At 39.0% G+C, this 15,498-nt stretch overlaps 1 protein-coding gene across 2 annotated transcripts in view; it reads left to right on the top strand.

The window, feature by feature from the left end:
* LOC105470142 (solute carrier family 2 member 13) overlaps positions 1-15,498 on the top strand; it is a 369,854-nt gene that overhangs the window by 20,987 nt on the left and 333,369 nt on the right. The gene's annotated exons all lie outside the window — the stretch shown is intronic.

Genomic DNA, 15,498 nt, shown 5'->3' on the forward strand with positions numbered 1-15,498 from the left:
ACATACTCAAAAGTGTATTTTTAATTCTCTTACTCCACAGAAAACACAGAAGACTTCTGTGACCAAATGTGGGGGATTTCTCCCCACCAACAAGCAATCAGTTTCGCAGCAGACACCAGCTGGATGTCCTCCAATTCAGTTCTCACACTGTCAGCCTAGAAATAGCATCTGATTCCACAGGTTGAGGGCACAGTCCTCAAGACCTCCCCCCACCCCCAATGCCAACAGGCTTCAGACACCAGTTGTAACTTTGGGTCTCTGGAACTTTGACCAACCAACTACTTCAAGTTGAAGTTTTTACAACACCTTTTTTGGGCTAGATTAATTTTCTATAAAACACTTAGGTTTACTGGTTTATTTCAAAGGATATTTCAAAGGATACAAACAGATAGAGAGATACATAGGGCGAGACTTGGAAGGGTCCTGAGTACAGGAGATTCTCTCCCTGTGGAGGTGGAGTCCTCCACTATTGGTACATGGATTTTTGTTCGCTTCCTGTCAACCTCCGTATCTTCATCTGTCCAGAAGTGCTAGCCCTTTTTGCCTTTTATAGAAGTGTCATAATAATTACGTCATTACCTAGGCATAATTGATTAAACCATTGGCAACTGGTGACCAACTTAACCTTCAGCTTCTCTCCCCTTGGAGGTTGGGGGTCCCAACCCTCTAATCCTGCCTTAGTTTTTCCAGTGACCAGTCCTTATCCTGAAGCTGCCTAGGGGCTGCCAGTCATCTGTCAACTTACTAGCATACAAAAAGACATCACTTTGGAGAGTCTAAGGATTTTAGGAGTTGTATGCCATGAAACAAGGGTGGAAGACCTAATATTTCACTCTATCACAGACAGCAAGTGGAGGGTCAGGCCATAAGAGGAGTTCTCAATCCTAGTCTCATACATTTACAAAATGTTAAATACATAACATGGATTCATTTAAAAAAATGAAGCTGTAAGCCCAGTGCTGCCCTATAGTATAATTTTTTACATTTACCCTAAAAACATTTTACTTTTAATAGAATGCTCCATTGGATTTGGTGCTCAGTCCTGGACAACTCTTCATTTCCAGTGGCCTGACTTAGGTTGAATTTTGTTATTTGAGCCAGCCCCGTGAGTAAGCTTGACTTGCTGGCTATTTGTGTGTTTCTTGTTATTTAAGACATCTTGCTGAAGTTGAAGAGTACACTCTTTGAAAGAGTGTTTTGTAATGGAAAACTGTTGCATTAAAAAGTGGCTTTGTGTTTTTATAGACCACACAATTCTAAGCCAAATGACACAGTTTCAAAATAGCTATTGGTGGGTAGAACACACAGGTAAGTACTTTGAGAGCCTGGTGCCAGAAGTTTGAAGTATTTGTAAGAAGAAAGCACAGCATGAGCCAGGTCTAGAGTTTCCTGTTTGATCATTTTTACAATATCTTAGAATAGATTTGCAGTTACCCTGCCAAATGTGTACTTCATCTTTAATTAGACACATTCAAATATATCAGTTAAAGAGCTTTTGGTTCAATATCCGCTATTCGGAGCATTTATTCTGATACTGCCTTTTACTGCCTCCCAAATCTATGTTTGTATTGGTACTGTATACAGTAAAGGTAAATGCATTTTAAAGTGTAATGAATGATACCTGGTGCTGAACAAAGTGGAGTAAGTCTTCCACAGCCTGTCTCTCCACTGATTACAACTAAGAACTCTGGAAATAATGCAAAATGCAGCTGAGGATTCTGAAAAGTAAACAACAGCAGGGAAATTGGGTGGGGACGTCAAAATTTGAAGACCTACTGGACTGGCAGTGAATTTACTGTTTGTATTATGTTTTCTTCTTAATCTCCTGGCTTTTACCTTTGGAGGGCTGAATCCCAGGACTGCTCAGTGAACACCAGTCGCAGAAAAGCCCAACAGAAACCCCCTCTTTCTATTCAGAAGACTCAGAATAGGGACCCTTGTGAGCCAGAAGATATGGAAGGAGTTCCCCCTCCTGTTTTTTTCTCTCCTTGCCCTGCCTTGAGGCCAGCCCAGTTAAAAACCTGCACTGTTGCAGTGGTGATGGCAGTAATGTAGCACTATTGATGCTAAGATACAGCCCCTCTTTCTGTACAAAGGAAATAGAAAAGGGATCCCTGATGTCTAGAGAGTGTGGGAGGTAATCAGTTATTTTTTCTCTGTAGTTTCCCTTGCTGGTATGCTGCAAGTACAGTCCCAATTATATACAACTGAAAAACAGTGTAAGGGATTAAGTTCTAAGAGAAAGTGCTGGTTTTATGCATAGCAGATTTGGAAAAGAGGACCCTAAGGGCCTGAGGGTATCAGGGAAGTGGTGGAGAAGAGAGCTGAAAAAGGGGATCTCCTGTTTCTGTGTATAAGCTGAAACAAGTCCTGAGCTCACCCCTAAGCAGCACATGCACAATTCAGACCCAAAGGGGCATAGCAGATGTTTTGAGTACAGAACTGTGACATGAGGTACCACATAGTCCCAGACTGTCTCCTGAGTAATCTGAATAACACAGCTATTGAAAATTGCTATTTAACAAGATGGCTGACTAGATGCAGACAGGAAGAACTTCTCCCACTGAGAGACCAGCCCATCAGGAAGAACTACATACTCCAAACAGATCTTCAGAAAGAAAGTATTGAGAGTAGACAGAAGGAGGATGCAGACCGCAGGCTGAAGTGGGGGAGGAGACCCTGCATGGAGTTGCTGAGCACCAGGACTTATTCCTGACCCTGAGCAGCTCCTGGAGAAGGGGCCAGTGAAATAGACTTGGAGTGGCCCACTCTCGTTACAGACCTCTGATATCCTCGCTGCAGGAGACCCCATAACCCCCATGAATATTTGAGCTGGCAAAGACAGAACTCCAGCTTGCATGGAGCCCCAGGGGTCTTTTGTGGGAATGGCTGCAGTGGAGCATAGTCATGGGTGCTCATCCTTCAAGGCCCACCACACTCCTCTAGGTGGCTTTAACCTTTGTTGGCTGCCAGACCTGGATAGAACATATCTTGCTCTTGGGAAGGGGCCTGTCTGATCTGAGTGTCCCCCTATTTGCTGGCCTATCCCAGGGTCCCTGCCTGGCCACACCTGCTTGCAGCATGGCCTTGGCTGCCCAGCTGAGGTGCTTGCCAGCAGCGACTGCCATGGCTCTTTTGTCAGAAGATCTGTCCTCATAGAGAGCTTCTGTAGGTGGGCCCCTGCTGGCATGCCTCCACCCACAACCCTCCCCTGCCAGCATGCACTTGCTCACAGCCTCCCCTCATTACTTCACTGACATGAACTTGCCTGCAGCCTCCCCCTGCTGCTTCTCTGGTGGGTGTAACTGATTACAACTAAAAACCCTGGAAATAATGCAAAATGCAACTGAGGATTCTGAAAAGTAAGCAACAGCAGGCAGATTGAGTAGGGAAGTCAAAATTTGAAGACCAACTGGTATGGCTGAATTTACTGTTTGTATTATCTTTCTTAATCTCCTGGCTTTTACCTTTGTAGGGCTGAGTTACAGGATTGCTCAGTGAACACCATGTGTACTTGCCATGTGCATGCTAACCTCACTACTGCCCTGCCACTGGTGCACACATGTGCAGGGACACCTGCTGCCTTGCTAAAGCCCTTTTGCTGGCAGACCCCATTGGAGTGTTACCGGGAGACTGGTTCCAGGCCCCCAGGATTAGAGCACACAGCCTAGGAGTGCTAAGCTGAGCCTTGGCCCCCTGCAGTCATCCAGACATGAAGCCAATCAATTTAAACCCAACTTATACTACTGTCAAACCCTCAAGGGCATCAAAGAATATAAAAAGCAAAAAGCCCTATCCAAAGGACAGCAACTTTAAAGATTAAAGAAACATCAGCTTACCCAGATGAGAAAGAACCAGTGCAAAACTCTGGCAATTCAAAAAGCCAGAGAGAGTCATTTTACCTCCAAATGACCACATGAGCTCGACAGCAAGGGTTCTTGATTGAAATCACTGAACTTATAGACATAGAATACATAATCTGGATGGCAAATAAGGTCATTGAGATTTAGGAGAAAGTTGAAACTGAATCCAGGGAATCTAAGGATTCCAATAAAATGATAGAGGAGCTGAAATATGAAATAGCCATTTAAAGAAAGAAACTGTTCCAGTTCTCAGAGCTTGAAGACTAGTTCTTTGAATCAACACAGTTGGACAAAATAAAGAAAAAATTTAAAAATGAACAAAACCTCTGGGAAATAAGGGATTATGTGAAGAGACCAAACCTACAACTCATTGACATCTGAGAAAGACAGGGAGAGAGAGCAAGCAACTTGGAAAATGTTTTTGTGGATGTTGTCCAGGAAAATTTCCCCAACCTCGCTAGAAAAGTCAACATGCAAATTCAGTAAATTCACAGAACCTCAGCAATATACTACATCATCTTGAAGATAGATAGTCATCAGATTCTCCAAGGTCAATGTGAAAGAAAAAGAATTAAAGGCAGATTAGAGAGTAGGGGCAGGTCGTATACAAAGGGAACCTCATTAGGCTAACAGCAGACCTTTCGGCAGAAATCTTACAGGCCAGAAGAGATTGGGGGGCTTATATTCAGAAACCTTAAAGAAAAGAAATTTCAAGCAAGAATTCCATTTCCAGCCAAAGTAAGCTTCATAAACAAAGGAGAAATAAAATTTTCTTCCGACAAGCGAACACTAAGGGAATTCATTACCACCACACCTGCCTTACAAGACATGCTTAAGTGAGTGCTAAACATGGAAATGAAAGACTGTTATCTGCCACATAAAAACACACTTAAGTACATAGTCCACTGACACTATAAAGCAACTATATAATCAAGTCTGCGTAACAACCCGCTAACAACATGATGACAGGATCAAATCTTAACGTCAATATTAAGCTTGAACATTTTAAACAGGGCCAGGTGTCGTGGCTCATGCGTGTAATCTCAGCACTTGGGAGGCCAAGTTGGGTGGATCACCTGAGGTCAGGAGTTCAAGACCAGCCTGGCCAGCATGATGAAACCCCCTCTCTACCAAAAAATTAGCCAGGCATAGTGGCATGTGCCTGTAATCCCAGCTACTCAGGAGGCTAAGGCAGGAGAACTGCTTGAACCTGGGAGGCAGAGGTTGCAGTGAGCTGAGATCACACCACTGCACTCCAGTATGGGCAACAGAGCAAGGCCCCCTCTCAAAACAAAACAGAACCTTGAACATAAACAGGAACATAAACAGTGTGCCCACTTTGAAGGCACAGAGTGACAAGTTGCATAAAGAAGAAAACCCAACTGTATGCTGCCTTCAAGAGACCCATCTTAAATGCAAACCCACTCATAGGCTCAAAGTAAAGGGATGAAGAAAAATCTATCAGGCAAACAGAGCAAGAGTTGCTATTCTTATTTCAGAAAAAAACAGACTTTAAGCCGCCAATGGTCAAAAAGGACAAAGAACCCAGGTGTGGTGGCTCACGCCAGTAATCCCAGCACTTTGAGAGGCTGAGGTAGGCAGATCACCTGAGGTCAGGAGTTCAAGACCAGCCTGGCCAACATGGTGAAACCCTGTACTAAGAATGCAAAAAATTAGCTGGGTGTGATGGTGTGCAGCTGTATTCCCAGCTACTTGGGAGGCTGAGGCATGAGAATCACTTGAACCTGGGAGGTGGAGGTTGTAGTGAGCCGAGATTGTATCACTGTACTCCAGCTGGGTGACACAGAGTGAGACTCCATCTCAAAAAAATAAAAAGGACAAAGAAGGGCATTGCATAGTGATAAATAGTTCAACTAAATAAGAAGACTTAACTATGATAAATATATATGCACCCAACACTGGTGTGCTCAGATCAATAAAACAAGTTTCTAAGAGATCTATGAAGAGACTTAGATAAACACACAATAATAATGGGAGACTTCAACATGTCATTGACAGTGTTAGATCATCAAGGCAGGAATGAGTCAGTTACTTGGGACCTAAACTTGACACTTAACCGCATGGATTTAACAGACATCTACATGATATGCCACCCAACAACAACAAAATATACATCATTCTTACCTGCACATGGCACATACTCTATGATTGACCACACATTTGACCATAAAGCAATTCTCAATAAATTAAAAACAAACAAAAAATCCTACCAACCAGACTTTCAGACCTCAGTGCAATAAAAATGGAAATCAATACCAAGAAGATCTCTCCAAACTGTACAATTACTTGGAGATTAACCTGTCCCTGAATGGCTTTTGTGTAGAGTGAAATTAAGGTACAAATCAGTAAGTTATTTGAAATTAATGGAGACAGATGCAACTCACCTGAATCTTCGGGATGCAGCTAATGCAGTGGTAAGAGGAAAGTTTATAGTGCTAAATGCTTACATCAAATTAGAACTCAGATTAACAACCCAGCATCACACCTAGAGGAACCAGAAAAACAAGAGTGAGCCACCCAACAGCTAGAAAAAGAAAATAAATAACAAAAATCTGAGCTGAACTGAACAAAAATGACGGATGAAAATTCATATAAAAGATTGACGAAATCTAACGTTGGTTCTTTGAAAAAATACATAAGATTGAGAGATCATTAGCTAGACTAATAAAGAAAAAAGATCCTAATAAACACAGTTAGAGATGGCAAAGATGACATTACCACCAACCCCACAGATACAAAAAACAAAACCCTCAGAGACTGTTATGAAAACCTCTATGAATGTAAAAGGGTGCACCTCACTGGAAAACAGTTTGGTAATTGTTCACAAGGTTAAATGGAGATTACCGTATGACCCAGCAATTTCACCCCTAGGTATACACAAGAGAAATGAAAACAAACATCCACACAGACATTTTACACATACGTTCATAGCAGCATTATTCATACCAGATGAAAACAAAGCAACCCAAACACCCACCAGCTGGCGAATGGATAAATACAATATAAAATGTGGCATATCTGTAGAGTGGAATAGTAGAGCAACAAAAAGGAATGATGTACTGACACATGCTTCCACATGGAGGAGCTTGGAAAACACGATGCTCAGTGAAAGAAGCCAGTCATGGGACCGCATATTGTATGAGTCCATTTATATGAAAGATCCAGAATTGGTGAATCCGTAGAGACAGAAAGGAGATGAGTGTCTGCCAGGTGCTGGGAGAGATGGGCAAGTCATGGGTCATTAAGGACTTGTGGGTTTGGAGTGACGAAAATTTGACTGTAATGATTGTTGCACAACTCTGAATATAGTAAAAGCCACTGAACTGTACATTGTGAATGGGTGAATTATACAGTATATGAGCTATATCTCAATAAAGCTGTTAATCTTTTGTTTAAAAAAAAAACCTCTATGCACACCAACTAGAAAACCTAGAGAAAATAGATAAATTCCTGGAAATGTAAAACCTCCCAAGATTGAACCAGGAAGAAATGGAATACTTGAACAGATCAATAATGAGCTCTGAAATTGAATCAGTAATTAAAAACCTACCAACCAGTAAAAGCCCTGGACCAGAGGGATTTACAGCTGAATTTTATCAGCTGTATAAAGAAAAGCTGGTACCAATCCTATTGGAACTTTTAGAAAATATTGAGTAAGAGGGACTCCTTTCTGAGTCATTATATGAGGCCAGATCATTCTAATGCCAAAACATGGCAGACAATAAAAGATGAAAACTTCAGGCTAATATCCCTGATGCACATAGACACAAAAATCCTTAACAAAACACTAGCAAATTGAATCAAGCAGCACACTGAAAAGCTAATCCACCACAATCAAATAGGCTTTATTCCTTGGATGCAAGGTTGATTCAACATAAGGAAATCTATGTGATGTATCACATGAACAAAACTGAAAAACACATGATGATCTCAATAGACACAGAAAAAGCTTTCAACAAAATTCAACATTCCTTCATGTAAAAAACCCTCAACAAACTAGGCATTGAAGGAATAAACCTCAAAATAATAAGATCCATTTATGACAGACCCACAGCCAACATTATAACAAATGGGCAAAACCTGGAATCATTTTCCTTGAGAACCAGAACAAGACAAGGATGCCCAATCTCACCACTCCTATTCAGCATAGTACTGGATGTCCTAGCCAGAGCAATCATGTAAGAGAAAGAAGTAAAAGTCATCCAAATAGGAAGAGAGGAAGTCAAACCATATCTATATGCAGATGATATAATTCTATATCTAGAAAACCCCATACTCTCCCCAGAGGCTTCTAGAATTGATAAACAACTTCAGCGAAGTTTTAGGATACAAAGTCAATGTACAAGTATCAGTAGCATTTCTGTACATCAATAACGTTGAAGCTGAGAGCCAAATCAAGAATGCAATCCCATTCACAAAAAGCCACAAAAATAATAAAATACCTAGGAATACAGCTATACGGGGAAGTGAAATATCTGTGCAATGAGAATTACCACACACTGCTAAAGGAAGTTGAGGAGAACACAAACAAATGGAAAAACATTCCATGTTCATAGATAGGAAAAATTAATATTGTTTAAATGGCCATACTCTCCAGTTTACAGATTCAATGCTATTTCTATCAAATTACCTACATCATTTTTCACAGAATTAGAAAAAACTATTCTAAAATTCATATGCAACCAAAAAAGAGACTGCACAGCCAAAACGATCCTAAGCTAAAAGAACAAAGCCAGAGGCATCACCCTACCAACTTCAAACTATACTACATGGCTACAGTAACCAAAACAGCATGATACTGGTACAGAGACAGACGTATAGAATCGTGGAACAGGTTAGAGAATCCAGAAATAAAGCTGCACACTGACAACCATCAGATCTTTGACAAAGCTGACAATAACAAGCAATGGAGAAAGGATTCCCTATTTAATAAATGGTGTTTGAAGAGCTGGTTAGCCATATACAGAAGTTTGCAATTGGACCCCTTCCTTTCTTCACATACAAAAATCAACTCAAGATGGAATAAAGACTTAGACATAAAACCTAAAACTATAAAAAGCCTAGAAAGAAGCCTAGGAAATACCATTCTAGACACAGGCCTTGGCAAAGATTCCATGATGAAGACTCCAAAAGCAATTGCAACAAAAACAAAAATTGGGAAATGGGATCTAGTTAAACTAAAGAGCTTCTGCATAGCACAAGAAACTAGTGTGAGTAAACAGACAACCTTCAAAATGGGAGAAAATATTTGCAAACTGCGTCCAACAAAGGTCTAATATCCAGAATCTGTAAGGAACTTAAATCAACAAGCGAAATAACAAACAGCCCCAGTAAAATATGAGCAAAGGACATGAACAGACAGTTTTCAGAAGAAGACACACACAGCCAACAAGAATATGAAAAAATGTTCAGCATCACTAATCATTAAAGAAATGCAATCAAAACCATGATGAGATAGCATCTCACACCAGTCAGAATGTTTTTTGTTTTTGACTTTTCAATAATTGCCAAACCAACAACAACAACAACAAAAACAGGTGCTGGAGAGGCTGTGGAGAAAAGGAAACACATACAGTGCTGGTGGTAACATAAAGTAGTTCAACCACTGTGGAAAGCATTGTGGTGATTTCTCAAAGAATGTAAAACAGAACTGCCTTTCAATCCAGCAAGCCCCTTACTGGGTATATACCCAAAGAAATATAAATCGTTCTACCACAAAGACACATGCAAACATATGTTCATCACAGCACTATTCACAATAGCAAAGACATAGAATCAACCTAGATATTCATCAATGGTGGACTGGATAAAGAAAATGTGCATATACACCATGGAATACTACACAGCTATAAAAAAAAAAAACAGATCGTGTCCTTTGCAGCAACGTGGATGCCGCTAGTAACATCCTATGTGAATTAATGCAGGAACCGAAAATCAGATACTTCATGTTCTCACTTATAAGTAAGAGATAAACATTTGAGTACTCATGGACACAAAGAGGAACAGTAGACACTGGGGCTTATTTCGGGGTGGAGGTTGGGAAGAGGGTGAGGATCAAAAAACTATCCAGTACTCTGCTCTCTACCTGGGAGAGGAAATAATTTGTATACCAAACTCTAGTGACATGCAGTTTACCCATGTAACAAACCTGCACTTTTAAGAAAACATTTTTAACAGGACCCAATACAAACATAATATCTAACATGTTCAGAATATAATGCAAAGGCGCTTAACATATAGAGAATCAGGGAAATCTGACAAGTTGCTAAGGGAAAAGACAACAAGTGCTGGCTACAAGATGACCCAGATGGTGGATTTATCACACAGAAACTTTAAATTGGCTTTGGTAACTGTGATCCAAGAGATAAAGGTGAAAACACTTGCGATGAATGGAAAGATAGAAGTTCTCAACAGAAAAACACGTACTTTAATAAAGTACTCAAGTGGAAAATGGATCGATTTAATAGCAGAGAGAGATGAAAAAAGTGAGTGAACTTAAGATAGATCAATAGAAATAATTCAAACAATATAAATTACCTAAAATAAGAGGGAAAATGGAAAAAAAATAACCAACCCTTAGGGACTTGTAGGACAATATTTGGATTTCCAACATTTGTGTCAGCATAATGCCAGAAGAGGAAAAACAAATATCTGAAGAAAAAATATTTGAAGATATAAGGCCTAAAAACTCTCCAAACTTGGTGAAAGACATAAACTTACAGATTCAAGAAACTCAGCAAACTTCGAATGGTATTATTTCAAAGAAAGCCATACCCAGATAATATTATAATCAAATTGCTGATAATGAAATGGTTGGGCATATCAGGAGCTTGTAGTCACCAGTCTGCTCTAACAGGTGAAAAATGGGACAAACTGAAAAATCAGCAGTTCTTCCTGAACCTAAAGAGAAAGGAGGTCATAGGTCAAACCACTGCCCCCCAAAATGGAGAGACAGGTGGATACAGCTAACCATAATTTATTTGAGTGGTAACCAATTAACAAAGTCTTCCATGGGAAACATTGCTTGTGTAGGAAAACCTGCATTATATTTGTCAAATTGCTGGAGATTCACTGTGGACAAGTCTTAGATTTATTTAAAAAACTCCAGGAGGACCTAGTCAGCACAAGGGAGTGAAGAGGTCTTCCACTCTTATCACCTCTTTCTGCTCTACCAGGTTTTCACAGTGAATATTTGAGAAAAATTCCCTTTGCTTCTGGCACAAGGAAGGGAAAAGGAGCCATTTTGAAGTATGCCAGAGTACTCTGTTTTTGTTTTGCTTTTAAATGAGATCTGCTTCAGAAAAAATTAGTTAAAACACAGTGTAAGTGGCCTGGAGTAAACAAAACACCCAATTCTAGTTCTCTCTGGCTTTTTATTTGAGAAAAGGGGAATATTAAACTCCTGTACCCTCTAGCCATTCTGTTCCAACAAAGAGAGAAGAGAACTGAGCAGCACTTGTGAAGTTCACAGTCCAGAGGCACAGCCTCACTAAAGATTGGGACCTAATCATAACACTGTAGACCTTCCCCTCCCCCTAAACCTTACCGCTTTATTACTGACAATGTATTTATATCCTTTAACCAGTGTGCCATGTCTGGCTATCAAGAAAAAAATGAGGAGATACAGTAAAAAGGGGGAAAAATGGGCTGAAAGAAGAGACAGACCAAATATCAGAATCAAACTCAGATATGTCAGGGGTGCTGGAATCATCACATTGGGAACTGAAAACAACTATGAATAATAAGCTAAGGGCTCTAATGGATAAAATAGCTTGCAAGGACAGATGGGTAATATAAGCAGAGAGATGATAATTCTAAGAATCCAGTAAAAAAACACTCCACCAGAAATGAAGAATATGGGGCTGGGTGCAGCAGTTCATCCCTGTAATCCCAGTGCTATGAGAGGCTGAGGCAGGAGGATCACTTGCGGCCAGGAGTTTGAGACCATCCTGGGCAACATACCAAGACTGCATCTCTACAGAATTTTTAAAAAAATAGTTGGACATAGGTGGTGCATGCCTATAGTCCCATCTTCTTGGGAGGCTGAGGTGGGAAGATCCCTTGAGCTCAGGATTTGGAGTCTGCTGTGAGCTGTGACCACACCCCTGTCCTCCAGCCTAGGTGACAGAGCAAGACTCTGACTCAAAAAAAAAAAAAAAAAAAAAAAGTGTTTGATGGGCTTTAATAGACTGGACATGACTGAAGAAACAATGTCCAAACTTGAGGATGTTTTTAAAAGAATCCTTCAAAACTGAAAAGCAAAGTGAAAAAGTACTGGGGTAAACAAATCATAACAGAATATCAGAACCGTGGGGCAACTACAAAAGGTGTAACATACATATAAAAGAAATACCAGGAAGAGAGAAAGGAAAAGATGAAATATTTGAAGCAATGATGACTGAGCATTTCCCAGCCAAACCACAGATCCCGCAAGTTCCTAGTTGAGAAAGCAGAATAAGTGGCAGAATACACTACAGAAAAATCAAAGGTAAAAATCTTTGAAAGAAGCCAGAGGGAAAAGAAAACACCTCATCTATAGAAGAGCAAAGATAAGAATACCTTTTTCTTAGGAACAGTGCTAGCAAGAAGAGAGTGGAGTGAAACATTTAAAGTGTTGAGAGAATGAAGCCCTACCAATCTAGGATTTTGTACCCTGTTAAATTTTTCCTTCAAAAGAGAAGGATAAATAGAAATTTGCTCAAACAAAGGAAATTTGTTGCCAGTAGACTTGCCATGCAAGAAATGTAAAAAATGGTATAAGTCAGAAAATCAGGTCTACATAAGAAAACATTGGAGAGAAATAAATGAAGGTAAACTAAAACTTTCATTTTTTAATTAATCATTGATCTGAGACAAGTTTATTGAAAATAGTAGCATTAATGCCTTTGATTGTGTGCTTGTCTATATATATACTTGTTTATACTTAAGCAAATATATACATGGTTTGTTTATGGTTTGTTTCACCCTAGTATTTTTTCTCCTTGCTTTTCGGTTTTGGAGGTTTCTATTAAATAAATATATCCTCAAGCTCAGAGATTCTTTCTGGTGTGTACATGTGCTTGTGTGTGCATATGTGTGTGTATGTATATGCTTATTTATATGTGAAATGCATGACAAATTATACAAGGGATGGAAGGAAGGAATTAGCATTATTTTGCTATTATAAAGTATTCATACTACTCATGAAATGATCTAGTGGCACTTGAAAGTGGACCTGAATTAGTTGTAAATGTATATTGCAAACTCTAGGGCTAGCACAAATAAAAAGTAATGAAAGGAGTATAACCGATGTGGTAAGAATGGAGAGAAGACAGAATCATGTAAAATGCTCAACTAAATCCACACAAGGCAGAAAAGGGTGGATGACAAAAATAAGAACAAAGAAGTAGAAAACAATAAATATGGTAGACTTTGATCTAATTCTCAGTAATCACTTCGAAGGTCAATGGTCTAAATGTACCAATTAAAGGCAGATTGTGGGAGTGCCTAAAAAAACAAGACCCAACTTTATTGCTGTCTACATGAAACTCTTTAAATATAAATACATATAGATTAAAAGCATGGGAAAGATATGCCATGCTAACATTAATTGAAAGAAAATGGGATTAGCTATATTAATTTCATACAGCAGATTTCACAGCAAGTAAAGTTATCAGGGATAAAGAGACGTGTGTTCTATAATGGTAAAAGTGTTAGTTCTCCAATTTACCTTATGTGCCTAATAAGAGTGACCAAATTCTCAATGCAAATACTGGTAGAACTGTGAGGGAAAAATAGGTGAATCACTATTATAGTTGGAGACTTGATTAGCCCTCTATTAGAAATGGCCAGATTTAGCAGGCAAAAAATCAGTAAAGACATTGTTGAACTCAACACCACCATTACTCAACTGAATATAATTGACATCTGTAGACTACTTCATCCAACAGAATACACATTCTTCCCTAGCTCAGATAGAACATAGAACATAGAACACATTCTGAACCATGAAACCTTAACAATTTAAAAAGAATACAATCATATAATAACTGTCCTTAGACCACAATGGAATTAAACAAAATCAACAGCAGAAGGTTAGCTGGATAATTCCAAAATGCTTGCAGGTTAAACAACACGCTTCTAAATAACATGAGTCAAAAAATCTCAACAGAAATAGCAAAAAATTTTGAGCTAAATGAAAGTGAAAAATGAAAATTTGTGTGATTTACTGAAAGCAGTGCTTTTACATTTATGGTATTTGATATATTTAGTAATAGAAGGAGAAAGTGCTAGAGTCAGTCTTCTAGACTTTTAGCTTAGGAGACAAGAAAAGGGGGAATTAAATCCAAGGTAGGCAGAAGATAAGAAATAGTAAATATTGGAGTAGAAATGAAATTGGAAGCAGGAAATTGATAGAGGAAATCTACAAAACAACTGGTTATTTGAAAAGGTAAAGTAAGCAGAGCTTTAGCCAGGCTTAAAAAAAAAAGAGACCATGTAAATTATGAATATCAGATATGAAAGAGGTGATAGCACTACAGATTCCATGGACATTAAAAATGACAAAGGAATACTATGAATAACTCTGTCCCTACAAGTTTGATAACCTAGATGAAATGGACTAATTCCCTGAAAGATACAATATACCAAAACTCACTCAAAAAGAAATAGACAATCTGACTAACTCTATATTTATCGAGGAAATAGAATTAATAATTAACCTTCCAAAACTAAAAGCAACAGGCTCAGATGGGTTTACAAGTAAATTCTACCAAAGATTTAAGAGAGAAACTGTACCAGTTGTTTAGAATTTCCTTCAGAAGATGGAGGCAGAGGGAATATTTTCTAACTCATTTTATGAAGCCAGTGTTAATATCAAAACCAGACAAATGCTTTACAAGAAAACATAGACCAGTATCTCTCATCTCTCAGTGTATGTAGAAATCATCAACAAAATATTATAAAATTGAATTCCAATTCTGTGAAGAAACTCATTGGTAGTTTGATGGGGATGGCATTGAATCTATAAATTACCTTGGGCAGTATGGCCATTTTCACCATATTGATTCTTCCTATCCATGAGCATGGTATGTTCTTCCATTTGTTTGTGTCCTCTTTTATTTCACTGAGCAGTGGTTTGTAGTTCTCCTTGAAGAGGTCCTTTACATCCCTTGTCAGTTGGATTCCTAGGTATTTTATTCTCTTTGAAGCAATTGTGAATGGAAGTTCATTCATGATTTGGCTGTTTGTCTGTTACTGTTGTATAAGAATGCTTGTGATTTTTGCACATTAATTTTGTATCCTGAGACTTTGCTGAAGTTTCTTATCAGCTTAAGGAGATTTTGGGCTGAGACAATGGGGTTTTGTAAATATACAATCATGTCATCTGCAAAGAGGGACAATTTGACTTCTTCTTTTCCTAACTGAATACCCTTGATTTCTTTCTCTTGCCTGACTGCCCTAGCCAGAACTTCCAACACTATGTTGAATAGGAGTGGTGAGAGAGGGCATCCCTGTCTTGTGCCAGTTTTCAAAGGGAATTTTTCCAGTTTTTGCCCATTCAGTATGATATTGGCTGTGGGTTTGTCCATATGGAACCAAAAAAGAGCCCGCATTGCCAAGACAATCCTAAGTC

The sequence above is a fragment of the Macaca nemestrina genome, chromosome 10 (assembly GCF_043159975.1).
Source record: "Macaca nemestrina isolate mMacNem1 chromosome 10, mMacNem.hap1, whole genome shotgun sequence".
NCBI classification, from domain to species: domain Eukaryota; kingdom Metazoa; phylum Chordata; class Mammalia; order Primates; family Cercopithecidae; genus Macaca; species Macaca nemestrina.